Raw genomic sequence first — 18,767 nt, 5'->3', positions numbered from 1 at the left:
ATGGTGCCCAGGTGGGCAGGGCATGCTAGTGGTGGCACTGCAAGCCTGGGCTGGCCGTGCTCCCCAACAGCTGCAAATCTTCAGCTGCTGTTCCTACATTGTGCACTATTGCTGCTGCTCTATCATCTCTGCTGCCAAAGCCAGAGCTGGAACTAAAGATTCTGCAGGGAAGGTGCAGGGAATGTATGCATATGTGTGGGAGTAGGGGGATGGGAGGGGGATGGGAGGGCAAGGTGCCCACCTTCAAATCCATTCCAGAGCTCCCATTCTTCTAGGTAGCACCCAGAGTTCATGTCCCACTTGTCCCTTATTGTTAGGCTACTGGTACTGAAGACCATAAAGTAGACAAGTATAGTTTAGTGTAGTAGACACACAACATGAATTGTCATGTATGACTGTTCTTGATTTCAGATGAAAAGATTCAGAAAAGATTTAACTGAAATTACAACACAGAGATGAATTGCTATTTTTCTTTTTTTCCTTAAAAAAAAAAAATGCAACTGTAGTTTAGTGTTGGAATAATTAAGCCTTGTGTTTTTCCAATAGATTTCTTTTCAAACTGAAATAATATTTGGTGTTGAAAGTACCTATTCCCAGTGATGGAATTCTTGCTTTCTGTTTCACAATCTAGAAATGACTTTTTAATTTCTCTAAAGAAAAGCCTAACACAGTGATTTATTCTCCTAAACACAGAATAGTGTTAGTTCAGCTCTCGTATTTGTGGGGTTGTAGCACACCCTAGTGGACTGCAGGATTGCTCTTCTATGAAAAAACCAGGTAATTCTGGCAGTGAGAAGTTACTTAAAATTGACTGTAGTCTATTGCTTTTTAACAATTACTTTTATTACTACATTTAGTCATTCACTGTAGGTTTCTTTTAAGAATGAGAGAGTTTCCATGTGAAAGAGATTTAACTGTATTTATCAGTCACCAGCAAAATTCATCCTTAGGGTGATGTAGAGAGAGGTAATGAGCTGTGTAAGTCTGAAGTCAGGTAGAAGGCTAGGTACAGGTGCACATGAGGTGATGTGACTATGTTAAGATAGGTATAAGCCAATGAATATTAATCAATTACTTAATATAGCCATTAATATACCTGTATTACTTTCTCTATATCTTTTTTACTTGGTAAAAATTTTTTTATGACATGCATTTCATTATAATCTCATTGCATGTTTGTCATGACTTCTGATTGTCCTACAAATCACTTGGTGCACGTCCAGAAATTCAGATATTGGATCTCTGTAACACTTTCAAAGATATACTAATAAGCATCTTTCAGCTACATTTATCAATACCATATAAAGCTCTCTTGGTCCCTCAAGGCAGATGTAAGTTAAATTTAGGATCATTACAATTAGCAATTTTTGCATTTGAGCTTCATGTATGTGCAATACACAGAAATGAATCTCAGTGTCATAGTGAATACTTTAAAGCATGCTGATGCATGAGTTATAGTTAGGACTTATTAAAGACCGGATCAAAAGCTGTTGCCAGAAGGTAGATAGAAAAAAAACCCGGATAAGCCACCCGGGCTCCAACCATCCAGCTCCACCATGCATTTCTGTGTGAAGAGCAGTCTGGGTTCCTGCATGCTACTCTCTTCGTCTTACTTCAGGCTGTCCCCTTCCTTTCTTCTTTGCCTTCTGGGCCCCAGGGATTTCTGGGAGTTGTAGTGCAAATTAACCATCAGCACAGCTCTGCAGATTGCCTCCTGATTCCTTCTACTGTTGCCTTATCTAAGGCTGCCAGGTTGATAGAACATCACGTCTTAATTTAGTACTTCCAAGAGCAAAACTATTTTTGGAGAATATCAGGAGTTACCTTGGCATATGAAAATGAGAGACAGCTGAAAAGATTTGAGAATCTCTCAAATAACATGTAATCACCAGCTGTTTTGATATTTTTATGGCATATCAAGGGCATCTTACCTTTACATCATGTATATCAGTGGGGACCAACTTTTTTGGCAGGCATATCACAAATTAGTCCAACACCTGCCCCAAGTGTCACTCTAATCCCCTTCCCCTGCCAGTCTGTTCTGCTTTCTCCTTCCTTCCCTGTGTTGCCTGCCCAATCTGCTGCTTTGCCTTCTGCTTCCTGCCCTATCTGTCACTATGCTGCCTGCCTTCTCACCAATCTGCTGCCCAACACAGAGAGGCTGCCCATAGCACTTGTGACACCCATGCTGCATGTTGGCCACCCCTGATTTATATTATGCTGTGGTCTGGATTTGGAAGGTTCAGTTAAAAATTGTTTCAGATATGACAAACTTAAGTCTTTTGCTACCTGTGCCCGCCAGGCCTTGAACATCCGGTCACGTGCGGCCTTGTCCTGAGTGCCCGGTAGTGATTGCTTTATGGTCTCCTGTAGGCTGGTGAATAGATGTTTATCCCAGGAGTGGCCTCCCCCAGTCTTGTCTGCCACGACTTTGAATGTTATACCAGCAGGGGGACTGACCACGCAGGGTTCCTCTGTGGCAGGGAGTCTGTCTGGCGGTTGTCTGTGGGGCTCCATCTCCCCTACACCTCAGCCTCATACCAACCTTCGGCAGGTCACTGAATCTTCTTGGCCATACTCCCGATACTGTCGTACTCCTGGGCTCAGTAGCCTTCATAGCCCTCTCCCATCCTGGGTACTACTCCTCAAAAGGTGACTCAGTTAGCTGTGAGTTCCCCGCGATCCCTCACTCCTGTCCCGAGGCAGACTCTGCCCGGGTCACAACACCTAACTTATGCCCCCAAGACAAAGGTGGAGTACAAAGGAGCTCTGATGCAGCTATCCAGTCTGCATTGCTTTGCCCTACTCAACCCCCCCAAAAAGGGGGAAACAAAAGAAACAACACAACTACATTGCGAAGAACCCGTACGGTGCCTTCACTGGTCCTTCTGCTATGGTAACAGAATGCCTTTGTTCTCTATGAACCCCCTTGGGGTTAGGTCCTATGTGTGGCCGGGGTAGCCTGTGGCCTATCGCCCCAGGTCGTCTCCCTCCTCACTCTGCCCTGTGAGGTCTGTGGCACCACTCCTCTTCCCTGCTGTTAGGGACGTTCCTCTTCCAGTGCCTCGTGGTACCTCCCCAAGAACCTGGCTGCTTCTTATATTAAGAGTCGACACTCAGCCTCTTGCTGTCTTGATTTGCAGCCCCTCTTGCTGCTCACATCTTGTCCGTCCCGGAGGGAGAGCCTCCTCCACCTCCTGGGTGCCCCTGACACTCCCACCTTCCATGGTGTAGAGACCCTCTTCCAGCTGTCCCATCCCTCTGGTGCTGCTGCCTTTGCCGGCACCGAGAGCCTCTTTTGACTGCTCAACCCTATCGTCAAGCTGTCCTCCACTGGATCAGAGAGCCCGTGCTGGCTCTCTCTCCCAGGGAGTATTGTCGGGGGGGTACGGCTCTTTGGGGTAACCACCGCCTCCCCGCGTCGGGACTGCTTCCCGCCTGCCAAAGGGGCCGCTCACCTGAGGTTTGCATGCATCTGACTCGCCTGCCATGACTTTGATTGTAATTCTGGTTCAGTTTAGATTGTCCAGTGCATGTCAATCCAAAAGTGAGACTCCTTGAGTTCCTGGGGTCCCGCATTGATGAGGGCTCCGCCACCCCTACACCCTCGCCCGTACCACCAGGTGATGACCGCCGATCTGGGCGGTTAATGTGTTAACATAACAGTCCCAAAGGTCCAAAAATGAAACGCAAAGAAAACAAAAAGATTATGGCCAGGGATTCCCTGGAGTGTGTAGACTGCTTCAATCCTCCGCAGATGTCCTCCAATATTACCCTGTCTGCCATGGGTTGAACCCCTTTCCTAACTCCCCTTGTGCCCTTCCGTCCTCACTAGGGCTTCCTGAAGCCATTCACCCTTTATGGCTTCACAGTCAGGGATTGCCCTTATATTACAGTTTATATGGTACCGGGCTCCTGCCGGGTGCCAGCCGCTCCCAGCCGCTTCAAACAGTTCGCGGCCTTGCCGGGCCCGCTGCCCGGGCTCAAAAACCCTGCCGGGGCTTACCCTTACCCCAGAAGGTCCTGCCGTGCCGCAGGACAGCTTGCATCCGTCCGAGTGTACTCCTGCCGGCTTCAGCTCCTCCTCTGTCTGCTTCCTCTTCCGCCGTCCTCCTGTCTGATGCCAGCGCCTCCTTTATGCCGGCCTTGGCCGTCTCGGCTCCTTCCTCCTCCGTACACCTGGAAGAGGGGAGTTTCCACCCAGAGTTCTGGTCTCATGGGTGAGGTATCAGCGCGACTGCGCCGGGGCAGGGAGCCTCGGAGCCCGCCGGCTCCTACTCTCCCTCACAAGTATCCCGGGTGGTGTCTGGCATCGGTGTCTTCTCCGGTTCTGCTTTCTCTCCCCCACCACCTTCCCCAGTGGTCCACTTTATCCTCACCAGCCAGTGATTTGCCGACGACATCACTGGCCGGCTTCAGCTGGAGGAAGGCGCAGCTTATAACCTGCATGGATTTCTTTCCTTGCTCCAGCTGTGCCGCGGGTCCTGTTGCCAGTAAGTATTTTTCTTGTGTTATATTTGTGTTTACTTCTCTTTTTATGTGTGGTTCCCATCCCAGGGGGTCTGTGTTTATTGTTTGGGGTCCTTTCCACCACTCTTCCCTGGGACACTATCCTAACAGCCCCAGTGGAGTCAAATACATATAGGCTTAAGAAGTGTTTGGACGCTTATCTTGTTGGGATCTTTTGACCCTAGCTGACTTCCTGTCTTTGGGGCAGGGCGCTGGACTTGATGATCTCCTGAGGTCCGTTCCAGTCCTCATGTGAAATCTCTGAAATTAAGTTGAAAAAACTTTCCTGGGCAATCATAAGAGTATTATACATCAAGTTCAAGTTTTTAGAACTTAATGGATGCTAAGTAGGTTGGGATTATTATTTTTTTTTTTTTAAAGTGCTGTCATCCTAGAGTAGATTTGCAAAGTTTTTGGAATGAATGGGAGCACCATTTGCATTTATTGTCTTGTACCACTACACAAATCTAGTCAGAAGAGATAAGGAGGATTGTTTAAAATATTAACATGTATCAAATAATTTTCCAGCTACAAAGTCTGGAAATGATTAAAGCTTTGATTACTCCTCATAATTAGTTATTAAGAGCAACAGCACAGTTGTGTTAAAGAAGCTGGAAACTGGAAGTAGAACACTGTGAATGACAGAGTGCAATTAGCAAGCCTGATAAACTAACACAGTGTTGAAAGATAAGGTCAATGTAGTTTGAACAAAAAGGGTCTAGGTTCCTGTATTTCTTTGATTAACAAGAATAACATAGTGCAGTATAGTCCTGGCATCAGAATTTCAATAGAACTCAGCATCCAGGAGCTCACATGTGGACATAAATGTGGGCAGGGCCAGCCCACAATTTTTGGGGGCCCCCAGCAAGATATAGTTTTGGGGCCCCCTGATGTGAAGAAGCAGGTGGCGTCGGCTGTGTTGTGCGGGGAGGTGGGGGTGGCGAGCAGCTGAAGAAGCTGATGGTGGCAGCGGCAACATGGAGTTGTGGCAACAACCCCCCACTTTTCATCGGCACTGATTTGAAGCATTCACAGCTGCAAGGGGCCCCTCGGCTGCGGTGCTCCCTGCGACTACAGGTTCCACAGGATAGGACGGGTCAGCCCTGAATGTGGGTGCAGATTTTTAAAGTATCTCAGCTCCCATTCAGATACTGAAATGAAGTAGACAGATTTTACAACTGGTTCCTCAGCTGGTATAAGCTGATGCAAACTCCATGGAGTTTGCTAGTTAGGAGTTTGCCCCAGAGGTATTTGGAAAGCCTTAATTTGAAGCTGTATACACTGTGAGCTTGCTAGATGGCGCTAGGATTGTATGGTATTGGTGTACAAGTAGACATTTCAGGCTGTCCTGGTGAGAGGTGCCTAGAAGAAAACAGACTGGTTTTGCGGTGCTGCAGCTCTATTTGCAGTGTCTAACTCACCTCACCAAATTTGGGCAACAGAATGACTGTGGTTTGATACTATTTGTCAAGTCCGTCTTCCAAAGCACTATAGAATTACCTGCCAGTGGCTGTCATTACCAATGGCATTTGCTCTGTGCTTCTTTGTCAGATTGTTGTCACTAACCCAGCAACTATGAGGCAGTGTTTACAACATACATCTCAGTTTCTCAGGATAATCAGATTTTTAGCAATGTAGCTGCTGCTTAACATTGCTGCTCTGTAAGAAAACAGAGAGAATAAAGTGCGAAATGTATTTAATCTTCCATTAGAAAGTACATTGTATACCTCAGTCCTGCCCTTGAGGAATGTCAGGGAATGGCAAACTATGCTTATTCTGTGGCTAGAGAACTTTAATCTCAAAAGCTGACATAGTTTGATACTATTCACACGAATTTGTTACTGCTGAAAAGATTTAAAACATATATAGAAATACTTAAAAGAAATCACAATATTGAAGAATTGCAATAGGATTTAATTATTAAAATGTTAGCTAACTTGTAGATTTTTTTTAAAGTTATGAAAATGTGGAAATACAATGTTACTATCTTTATTATTGATAGCACCATATATTTAATATTAAAAATGCCAGCCATGTCTTTCAGATGAAGCTGAATCTCATCCAATACTGACAAGTGCTATCAGACATGCTTCTGCAGTTGTTTGCTTGATCATGATGTATGAGATAAACAACTCATTATACATGTTGTGAAGCAGATGAGAGACAAAAGTAAAGTTATAGTCACAAGCGTGGCTGATGAGCTGGAGGCTTTGAAAACAGTGGACATGTCTACCTCCAATGTGAGGTACTAAATTAATGTGCATTAGACTGTGCTAATGCACAGTATCAGTAACACATTTGCATGTTTTTTTAGTGAGGCTTAATGCACAGTAGACTATTTTAATGAGTATTAGCATAATGTCATGGTTTTTTATATGACACTTTAATACACAGTAAAATACTCTACTGTTCATTAAAGTGCATGTGTAAATCAGTGTTAAGTGATTTAAGTCAGACTTGCACTAAACAGTGGGCCAAAGTAATTAAATTCACCAATGTTATTATTTCAGTGGAAGTGTCTCATTTCAATGGGGTATCAAAGGTACTTATAAAGATCTTATGCACTGGAAAAAAAAAGTTGCAAATTCAAGCAGATTATGTAACTTTTGCAGAAGCTGGTAAGCAGACTAGCCTCGGAGCATGATGTAAAGTACATTCTATTCGGTTCTTTGCAACTGCAAAATTGCTTTATTATTTTTCCATAGTCAAAATGAGAGTGAAATCTAAGAGCTGGCATTTTCGTAGAGGTGCCTTGAAGTCTAAAAAGGTTGAGAACAACTGGCTTAGACAAATGATGTGCTGCTGGTAGCCAGCATGGGGGAGGTCAGGCTGTTAAACAGTTATCACTAGGTGTCGCTTTAAACAGAAGGAATAACAAATATTTGAAGCACATTTTATAGCATGATATGCAACCAAGTAAAACAGGTATTAGCTAGAACCTGTCAGTAATGTGTGGGCTGGACTTTTTTGTTTTTCTTGTTGATAACTGGGGTGAAGACTTGTATTAAATTACTGTTATGCCAGTAAGTAATTGTGTAGGGTCCATGTTTTAGAGAAATACCTGACCATCTCCAAGGACAGTTTTGATCATTCTTATTACTTCAGTTTATTTCTGTCTTCCAGCTTTCCCTGCCAAATGCCTTTGGCCATTTATCAGAGAAAATAAGTATCTCTGCATTTTCTGATGTTTTTGTTGGCAGATGGCAAAAACATCTATGAATTTAGGGTGCTTACAGAAGTTACATTTTTTTTGTAAGATGAGGCCCCTGAAAGCACGCTACACAATAGCCATAACATAACATTCACAGCTGCAGACCACTTTTAAAATGGCCGAGCATGTGAAAATCTAAACTTTGTCCGATGAAGTATTAGACAGGGGCACTCTAAGGCAGAGAGCCTTAGGGAATCTGTGTTCAGGTTTCCTGTGAGGGTTAATTTTGAGCAATTCTACCTGCATCTCATGTGGCTATGTGGATTGGACTGGTGCTCACTGAAATAATAACTTTTGTGAGTGTGACAGGGGGCCATCCCCAGGCCTGTCCAGTGTTGGCCCGACCCTCTGTTTCTGGGCTAACCACCCACCTTTCTCTCCTGCCATGCCTTGATGAAACAATAATTATGATGTTAGGTGGGAGGCTGCCCATTTACTACCCCTACACCAGGGATTGCTATCCACTGCTCCAAACCTTCCCTACAGGGTAGCCCATGCCTTGCAGATGGTATGTAAAGACTACCACTTTTAATTCTGATTTGGCCTTGAGCAGCCTCAGGTTCACTGTAGCCCCGTCTCTGTACCTTTTCCAGTGCTGGGGTTCTACACAGTAGTGTGCCCCCCTATGAAGGCTCCTCGTCCCCAGTAGCCCCAGCCCAGTCTACCGGTTAAAACAACAGCATAAATATGAGCCCCTGAGCTATAATATAATATGAATAATACAAGCCACACTTTGCCTCTTTAAAACCCCAAACTGCTCCTTGAGTAATGAGTGCCTCCCATCCCTGGGTACCTTGTAGATTCCTGGAGCCTCACTAGCCATGTAAACAGTCTATCTGGCAGTCACAGTGTTCCTGGGTAGTTCTTCCCGGCAGGAGCTCCTTCCCTTGGCAGCTTGCCAGAGAACTAACTCCTGCCAACCTCAGCTCTGGGGCTTATATGTGCCCAGAGCCCTATCTCTTTCTGGTCACCTGACTGGGTTGTGTGGCTGGGCTTTTAACCCCTGCCCTCCTGGTTCTTGGTGTTTCTAAAGACTCTGGCTTTAAAGGGGCTGCCCTGACTCCTAGTAACGGGGCTAGGGTTCCCTGTTACAATGAACACCAGCCCAGCCCTGCCTCTGGGGCTGTAATAGAGAGGAGACAGAAACCTCTGTCTCCTTGTGCAGTGAGGGAGGGAGAAAGATGAGGGAAGGGACACCCCTTGCCACATGTGCCCCTCCCAGCTACCCCTGTTGGGGTTCTGGGTGAAGCTAGGCTTGGCCTGCGAGGCAGGGGGGCCTCTGTTTCCCCCTGGCCCACCCCAGCTCTGGGCTTTGCAGCCTCTGCTGTCAAGGCAATCATGCGGAGGGTGGGGATGGGGGAAGGGAGCCTCCCCTGTTGTGCCGCTGTCAGGATGCTCGCATAGTGGGTGGAGGGAGTTGGGGAAGAGAGCCCACCTGTCATGCATACCCCCCCCACCGCAGCTACCCCTGCTGGGGTTTTGCGGGGAGCCAGGCTGGGCCTGCACAGCAGAGGGGTCCCTTCCTTGCCTACCCCCCACATGAGCATCTTGACAGCGGTAGCCTTATGGCTGCTGTGCCTGAAGCTGGGGTGGGCAGAGGCATGAAACACTCTCCCTTGCCTTATAGGCCTGGCCTGGCTACCCCTGCTAGGGTCTTGGGAGGAGCTGGGCTGGGCCGGGCCTGTGAGGCAGAGGGGCCTAATTTCTCCTCCGCCCAACTTCCCTCCAGCTCCAGGTGCAGCAGCCTCTGCTGCTGTCAAGATGCTTGTGGGGGGCGGGGGAGAGGGAGGAAAGGGAGGCCTCCCTACCACGTGGGCCCAGCCCAGCTCCTCCCAAGACCCCAGCAGGGGTAGCTGAGGAGGGCACGCATGGCAGCAGGGGTTTCCTTCCCCCACTCCCTGCTCCCCACATAAGCATCTTGACAGCGGCAACCTTGTGGCTACCATGCCTGGAGCTCGGGCGGGGGTGGGGAACAGAGTCCCTCACCGCTTTGGCTCAGTCTGGTTCCCCACAAGACCCCAGCAGGGATAGTTGGAGGGGCCTGCATGGCAGGGGGATCTTTCCATCCTTCCTCTCATCTAGCCACTGTTGCCAGTTGCCAGCTGTGTGTGAAGTGCCATGAGTTAGAGTGCCTCCCCAAGAGGCTGCTTGTACTTATGTCCTCACATGCCCTCTCTTGTCTATTGCATTAGTCAGTTAGAAGGGTTGACTCATATTGTGTGTTACTGACCTGAAATATTACATATTTTTATAGAAGCAAGTAATATTTCCTGCTTCCTTGGGCTGTGGACAAATGAACAAATTGCAAAAGTTAAATGGGGCAGGGGCCTACCATGGAGCAATTGACTCATAATAATTGTTTGTGTGCCTGCTCTTACCAGGACAGTGTAGTCCTCAGTAAAATAGGGATAAATTAACACAGTTCAATTTTCACTTATTGCAGGGTAGCAGCAGGCCCACAAACAATTAATTCATGGGCACAGTGGGGACCTTGTCCATGATGATTAATATGGCTTTCCTAGAACAGGTGGGAAGTGAACAGGGTTGGGGGAGGAAAGGGTGAAGTTTTGTTATTACCACCCATACATTTGCTTAAATAGTAAATTAATCCTCGCTGGCCAGACAGTGGGTGTAGGCCACTAATAAACCACTGCCCTTAGGAACAAAGATGAAGCAGGAAGCACTGACGCAATAGCAAGTGCCTGAGTCATACCTCCTAGGGCTGTACCCAGGATGATATGGCTTTCGTTCTACCTCTCATTCAAGGTTGTGCCTAAGATCACAGTACAGCCCAAAAAATGTCTTATTGCAGGCAGAGTAACTTTCACTTTTTTGTTAAACATTAATGTTTTGCACAGACATTTCTTAAAACTTACTCTTTTTGGGAAACACAGCTGGTCTAAAAAGAGAGTACAGTGTGTGCTGACATGAATCATTTTGACTGCAGTATGAATCTGGAAACAACTATGGCAACAAACATGCTTTTCAGAATGCAAAGCAGCATAGGAAAAGCTATGTCTTGAAATAGGACTGATGTGGAAAGGATTTTCTTATGACCAGAATGTGCAAAATATTCTGGGACTTCTACCATTGAATGACTTACAAAGACTCCAGTACAGTAGAGTAAAAAGAGTATGAGGGTATGAGCAAGAGCAAAAAACTGGTAAACAGGTACATCAGACTAGCCGAACGCTTTCAGGTCATCCAGACAAACATTATTTTTGTGTCCCTTAAATATTTGCATAATATCTGTTAGGTTAATTTGGGCTGATATTCATTGTCAAGTGATCTCTGCAGTATCAGATACTCACTGTCATTTTACCAGCTGTGCTAGGTATCAAAAACCTGATCCAGTATAAAAATTCAGTAAAATATATATAAAAAAAGAAGTCTTATGCTTGCATTCTGATAAATCTGTGACTCTTGCCCTGTTTGAATCACTAGATCTGACTGCCTACACTTCAGTCAACCCTGACACTAGGTACTTGACATTTTTTACTGTTTCCTGGCTCCAATCTATAAAATTCATAAACAGTTATAGGAGAAGGGACTGGAACCCAAGTCCTCCATTCCCAGGTGAGTGCCATTATGGTGTGGTCTCATTTCGGCATGCATACTCTCTGGCCCAGGGATTCTTTAAGTAGGCACACCAGAACAGCTTGATAGTGCCTTTATCCTCCACCCCAGAACAGTGCTTAGTTTGTTGGTTAGGACAGTCTTGTGGAAGATATGGGTTTGGTCCTCTGAGGGGGAAAAAGAATGAACAGATGTTGGGTTTCACATCCTCAATTCGTAATAACTAGTAAACTAAAAAAATGAACTGTTCCAAACAGGAGATTTTACCACACCTTCAAGTCTCCTATGAAATATGAACTTTCATTCTACCTAGGAGAACTTTTACAATATTTTCTCTTATGCCTGAAGAAGGGTGCCTGTGCCTGAAACTTGCAAATAAAGACTTTTTTTTTTTCCAAACAACTAGTTGTTCTAATAAATAATAAAGATATCACCTCTATCATGAGTTCTGATTCCTTTTACATTCTAAATTAGTGTTCTAACTACCGAGCTATTGGCATTTCAAATCATACTTCTTCTTCTTCCTCTTTTTCTTCAAGAAAGGGCTTGGACACTTACCTTAAGTTGAAGGTTTAAGTCTGTGCATCTTGAGTGATGCATCGTTATGGAAGGGGGAAGTAGGCAAAATCCCAGCTAGGATTTTAGACATCCGCATATCCTCAGCTTTTCCTATTGGGTATTTTAGTCAGCTCCCTGCTCAACATGTGGATTCCATCCTTGAGCAGCTAACTGTCCAGGGCTGGGGCAGAAGTTACACATAAATTGGTCTAAGTGATCAGAAACGGGTTTAAACTTGTAACAGAACAGAAGCTCAGTGCACATAAACTAGTTTCAAAATGGCTGAAACTGGTTTATGATAAATCAGTTTGAATATAGCATCAGACTTAACTGATTTGGATCAAACCAGTTTATAAAACTTCTGTCTCAGACCCATGTATTTTAGAAGGAACCGAAGCACATAGATCAGGACTGTGGATTATTCTTCCTGTAGTTAAATCCCTTTGTAGATCTAGCCCTCAGTCACTTGCTGGCTTTATAATCACTTTCTCTGGCCTCAGCAGTCTCTGGTCACAAGCATTCTGGTCCTTAAAGGGGAAGGCTACCCTGGTGCAGTGATTTCTTCTTTTTTCTGGAGTCTTGTCTGCTTTCTTAAATAAAGTGTCCAAGGAAGTTTGGACAGATGTTCTCCAGGGGAGATGAGTGATGCAGCGAACTTGTTCACTGGCATGGCGTTGCATTGGATCAAGTGGTCTAAGTCAAAACTGATGTCAAAGTTGAAACAGGGTGTCAATTTATAAATGTAAGTGCAAAACATTGTAACTTGAAACTTTGTAAGTCCAGGACTGCCTGTATTACATATTGGTGAAAATATGATTAGTTAACTGTGTTACAGGGCAGGGACCCAGGAGCGGCTGTGATTTCTTCTGGCGCCCCCTACCGTGCCAAGTTGTCTGTCAAGCACCCTCGTTCTCGCCCACCACGTCTTTGATGGTATCTGTATTCTAAGGGAGGCTGCCTTCTTGTCCCCCTGGACACGGTGCTCTTATTTATCCTGGTCCCTGTTCTGTGTAGAGTGATTTGGTGCACCCAGTCCTATGGGCTGTGCATGGCTCCTAACACCCCTAATACCATGCCCCAAACCTCTCAGATGTACCGGACATTGTTGGGTCAACTTAATATTGCCCGCGTCCTTGCGGACGTCCTCTGGGCCCGTCTCTCTCCGAGCTCGCACCCTCTCCGGGGCCTCTCCGTACGCTTGCCCTCTCTGGGCTTCTCTCTGGGCTCGCGCCCTCTCCGGGACTCCTCTGTATGCTCGCTTTCTCCGGGGCTTCTCTGCTCACGCCCTCTCCGGGGTTTCTCTGTATGCTCGCGCCCTCTCTGGGTTCTTATTCCTGCACGTCCTCACTGGGCTTCTATTCTTGTGCGTCCCCTTTGGACTATTTGCCTATGCACCCTCACGGGCACTCCCTAGCTTTTCCCGCAGCTGCTGCCCGCCCTGGGCCTTTTCCTCGCAGTCTGTATACGATCACCCTCCCTGGGGTTTTTCCCGCACAACACTGCCCCACTGGGCCTTGCTCGTGCTCACGCCCACACTGGGGCCTGTCTCCGCGATCGCGCCGCCCGCACTGGGGCCTTGCCTCACGGCTCCCACAATTGAGGCTCAGATGGCCGTAGCCATGCCTGGCCTCCAGACCCCCTTCTCAGGTCCTATGCCCCACTGGGGCTTCCCACAATTGGGCTCAGGCGGCCTTGGCCTTACCTGGCCCTTCAGTCCACTGAACCCCCTTCTCAGGGTAGGGGTCAGTGCACCCCCTGACTATTGTTCTCTCACTGGCACCAGGAACCCCCATGCTACTGGGGAGCTCCTATGAGACCTCCTCCAACCCCTACAGCTTCACCCAGTCCTCCGCTATTAACAACAAACAAGCAAACAAACAGAATAACACAAGCCCATCGGCTGTAACTCAAATGAAACCTCCTGGCTGAAACATGACCCTAAATCATCTGGTAGTTTATCTTCTCAAATCCCTAGCAGGGTTTCCTCCACCCGATCTCCTCACATGGGAGCTGATTCAGGCCCTCGGCTTCTATAGGCTGCAGTGCTTCAACAGTGCTCCTTCACCCTTCGATGTTAAACTGGGGAACTACCTGCTTCCACAGAGCTCCTACTCTCTCAGCTGCCAGAGGAGAACTGCCTATGGCCTCAGCCTGGGCTGTTTATATAGACCAGGCCCTGCCCCCTCCTGGTCAGCTGACCCTTGTGGTTGCCCCAGCAACCAACACCTGTCCTTCTCTAGGAGCAGGCACTTCAGTACACTGCGACACACCTCCCCCCTTAAGTTTATAACCCTCTAGGAGCAGGGCATGGGAGGGTCCTGCGACAAACTGATTCCTAGGAGCTGGGATGTTTTGAAGCTTTCACAGTTGCTTGTTTTAATTTTTTAAGAGCTTGACATGGCAAGATGTTGAATACTTGGAGGTTCTCAACTCAAACTGGTTTCAGTGAATATTTAGGGTGGGCAGACCTTTAACGCACAGTTCCTTTTCACTTTTTTAGGGTACAACCTTAGAGAATTTTATGTAATTAGAAGAAATCTTTGAATAAACTTGGTTATTTATTTCTTGTTATGCATAATACATAGCACTCCTCTGGTGTTTTACCTGTTCCAAATGTTGAGGAAGTGCTCATGAATTAATGCTCAAAACCACTCTGTGATTAGGTAAATCAGTAATCCTCATTTCACAAATTGAGACACGGACTGAGGAGTGACATGACTTGTCCCAAATCCCACAGTGGGATTTTTGTTATAGAGTCATCACTTCTTCTTGAGATTCATAGATTCGGAAATGTAGAGTTGGAAGGGACCTAAGTAGGTCATCAAGTCCGACCCCCTGCCCTGGGCAGGAGAGAATACTGGGCTATTTGACCCCAGCTAGGTTATTGTCAAGCCTCCTCTTAAAGCCCCCAAGGTAGGAGCCAGCACCACTTCCCATGGAAGTTGGTAACAGATCCTAGCTGCCCTGACTGTGAAGCAGTGCCTCCTGATGTCTAGTCTGAACCTACTCTTAAACAACTTATGGCTGTTATTTCTTGTTACTCTGGGAGATGCTTGGAGGAACAGGGTCTCTCCCATTCTCCGCTGGTCCCCTCTAGTAAGTTTATAGATGGCCATCAGATAGCCTTTTCTTGTAAAGGCTGAACAGGTTCAGGTCCTGTAGCCTCTCTTTGTAGGGTCTGCCCTGCTGTCCCCAGATCATGTGAGTGGCCCTCCTTTGGACCTTCTCGATGCTGTCCACATCCCTCCTAAAGTGCGGTGCCTGGAACTGGACACAGTACTCCAATTGCAGCCTGACCAATGTCACATAGAGGGGGAGGATCACCTCCTTGGCCCTGCTCGTGATGCATCTGTGGATGCATGACAAGGTGCGGTTAGCCTTATTGACTGCGTCCCCACACTGGTGGCCCATGTTCATTTTGGAATCAATCATGACTCCAAGATCTCTTTCAGCCACTGTGCTTTCGAGAAAGGAATTCGCCTGCCTATATATATGTTGCCAATTCTTACTGCTCAAGTGCAGTACCCTGCACTTGTCAGTATTGAATCCCATCCTATTCTGATTCGCCCACCCCTGTAACTGGATGGTGAATTCCAGTAGCCAATGATCACTGTCGCCCAGGTGGTCAAGAACCTGGAGTCTACTCACCAGGTCATTGTCTGTGGCCAGTACCAGGTCCAGCAGGGCATTCCCTCTGGTGGGACTATGCACCTTCTGGGTTAAGTGGAGGTCCTGTATCTCAGCAAGGAACCTTTGTGAGCAGTCCAACCTGGCTGACTGCTCCTCCCAGCATGTGTCTGGGTAATTTAGATCACCCATGATGACTACATCCCTTGCCTTAAGTGCCTCTGCAAGCTGACCTGAGAATTCGCGGTCCAGCTATTTCCCTTGGTTGAGTGGTCTGTAGTAGACCCTCCACCATTGAGTCCCTTTCCCCACAACCCCCCTGTATTCTGACCCAGAGCACTTCAGCCTGCCCCTCCTCTGACCCCATCCTGTTAGTTGAGGATGTGTATTGCTCTTTGATGTAGAGCGTCACAACCCTACCTTTCCTCCCCGTTCTATCCCGCCTGTATAGATAATTCAGAGTGCTAAGAATGTTTCTTATCAGAAAGGGGCTACTTCCAGAAGCTTAGTTTTTCATTCTGTAAGTTCCTAGGAACAAAGATAAACAACATCAATTGTGTATGAATGCATTGCAGCAGTTGCTATCACACCTCCCATCATTTAATGGCATGCAATAGTAGCTGAGATCCTGGCATTATTTTCTGACCTAGGAAGAAAAAAGAAAACCATGAGGAAAAAAAAAAATTGGCTCTCCCTGTGTAGTAACTGTTGATAAATTACTTTTTGACTGCTACGTCTGTTTAATCCATATTCATCAATAAGAGTAAATGGAAGTTAGGACCCTCTTCTTCAGCTAATATAAAATTTGTATAGGTTAGTTGAAATCAATAAGTCAGTAGAGCTGAGCGTCTGGCCCAAGATTTGCAATCTTTAATGACTAAGTAATATTTATATATGTAAATGCTGTTACAGAAGAGAGCAGAATAACTTAGCAAACAAGAGAACAAACAGGAGGAACAAATTATTTTACAAAAATCCATGCACTATTAAAATAAATTATAAAGGTATAAAGCAAACACCTCCTAAACAATATTTCAGCTTAGCCTGCTAAATGCCTGCCCAGAAAGCAAGGACATACAGTGTCCAGGCGTGTGAGTGTCAAAGAGGAGGGAGTTCCAGAGCTGAGTGGGGACTACAGAGAATGACCTCTCACATGTTTTTGCCAAGCAAACTTGCCACATTGGTGATACTTAGAGGAGGTTCCTTTTGGCTAATTTTAGGGGTTGTAATGGGATATAATGGAGAAGGTGGTCCCTTAGGTATATAAGGCTCAGACAATTTAGGACCTTATAAGTCAAAAGCAGCACTTTAAATTGTGCCCAGAAAGCTACCGAGACCCAGCACAGACTCCAAAGCATTGCAGTTACGTGCTCCTGGTAACCCAGTCCCCATAAAGAAGCTGGGCTACTGCATACTGTACCTCATGCACTTCCAAACAGTCATCAAGGGTGGCTCCATATAGAGCACATTTCAGTAGCCTGGCTTCAAGGTTATGAAGATATGGGTGCTGGTGGCCAGCTCAAAATCTGAAAGGAAGTGTCATAGCTTTCTTACCTGATGGATCTGGTGAAAGACTTTCCTATTCATTGTCACCACCTGGAGATCTAGGTGCAGCAGAGAATTCAGGACCACCCAAAGGCTGCAAACCTGTGTGATAAGGGGAGGCTGAACCCCATGAATGGTAGGTGTCCCAATTTTTTCCAGGTAAAGGGAATGCCCTGAGGTGACAATGAGTTCTTGCTCATCAACCCCCTCTGGGACCTTTCTGCTAGGAAACAGCGAAACCAATTTAGAGTGGTCCTGGAAATACCCAACATTAAAGCTTTATCAGCAACTCATGGTCAACTGTATCAAAGGCTGCCAGAAGATGCTGTACAGCAGATCAGCAGGGTACCATTTACGCTGTTGAACTCCAAACAAAGACTGACAACCAAGGTCATGAATGCAATCATGCACAGGGCAAAAGCCAGACCAACAGGGGTCCAGGAATCAGATCACATCCAGATGGACCTGAGGCTGTTGGGTGACCTTCAGTGACCTTCTCTAAAAAGGGGAGTTTAGAGAGTGAGCAATAGCTGGCTAGGGAGTCAGTGTCAAGTGATGGTTTACTGAGCATGGACCAGACAATTGTAGACTTAACATCCAGCACCCTTCCCTCTTGAAGGGAGGTACTGACAACCCCGCCAGCAGTGGTCCCACTCTCCCTTAACTAGCTTTTACAAGCTGGCAAGGGATGGGTTCAATTTATACTTGCTTGCATCCTCTTAAGCACATCCTTTGTACCAAAAGTGGCAGTCCTCAAGTTCTGCTGAACACAGATGACTTTGTCACAAGGTAGGTGGGTAAACTTTAGCACCTTTTGTGAACTTGCTGAGAGCTTATACTTTGCAAAATTTGGCATGGGCTGCTTTTAAATTTCCAGACACATATAGTCCTGTACCAAAATGTGCAGCTTTATGAAGCAAATAACTTAAGATGGCAAGTTCTACCCTAGGCCATAATTTCAAAGTAGCATTTGAGTTCATTCTCATTATCTTACCTCACTAGACAGTAGTTGCATTTATAGAAAGAATAAAGCTATATTGCTGTGTCTAGTGAAGGCCATTTTATGAGGGGCATTGAAGCAAAAGCTGTACTAATGGAGTGTCTGAGGTGTTCTTTTAATATCTGTTTTTTCCAAGGCTGAGAAATGGTGAATGATTTCACATCAAGACAATTCATGGAATTACAATAAAGTTAACAGAAGTTCTCTGCACAAAATTTTCTGGACACAGAAAGCACCAGCACTGAAGCTTACTTAAGAACAGGAATAAATTGTAAGGATGAGAATTGTGATATATTTTAAGGTTCAAACAGAAAATAGAGCAATGGGAATACATTTTTAAACAGACGTTTTACAGGAAGACGTAAGTCACAATGAGTGATTGTCATTTACATTATGACCTTGTCTATATTGCACAGGTGTAACTTTAGGTGTGGATTTTAGTAGTTCTGTCTAACAGGATCAAACAGCAATGTGGATACTCTCATATTGACATGCTGTACGAATCGATTTCTGGCTTGGGCTAGGTCAGTTAAAGTAGTCTTGATTGACACCAAGGTCTGAAACAAATGTTACATTTGTTCCTGGATAAGTTGTGTCTGTGTTCGTTCCAGAACAAAGCCACTGGATGCACATGTGCACCCACTCTGCTCCCAAGCCCCAACTACCGGGGGCTAGGGCAAAACGCAGCTTTTAAAATAATTGCTGTTGTGAGGGAGTGGGGCCTAGGAGCGGCCGTGAACT

The 18,767-nt window shown here is 46.0% G+C and overlaps 1 long non-coding RNA gene across 1 annotated transcript in view; it reads left to right on the top strand.

Annotated features, from left to right (window-relative positions):
* The first annotated feature begins 9,993 nt into the window (after window positions 1-9,993).
* Window positions 9,994-18,767, top strand: part of LOC109316567 — a 20,995-nt gene continuing 12,221 nt past the window's right edge. Inside the window, exons 1-2 of the long non-coding RNA XR_002102872.1 lie at window positions 9,994-10,247; window positions 11,165-11,296. This is a non-coding gene — a long non-coding RNA (uncharacterized LOC109316567). The remainder of the gene's footprint in view (window positions 10,248-11,164; window positions 11,297-18,767) is intronic.

Source organism: Crocodylus porosus, unplaced genomic scaffold (genome assembly GCF_001723895.1).
Source record: "Crocodylus porosus isolate Cpor-Errol unplaced genomic scaffold, CroPor_comp1, whole genome shotgun sequence".
In the NCBI taxonomy this organism is placed as follows: domain Eukaryota; kingdom Metazoa; phylum Chordata; order Crocodylia; family Crocodylidae; genus Crocodylus; species Crocodylus porosus.
The sequence above is the reverse complement of the archived record's forward strand: the minus strand, read 5'-3'. Positions and strand labels throughout refer to the sequence as shown.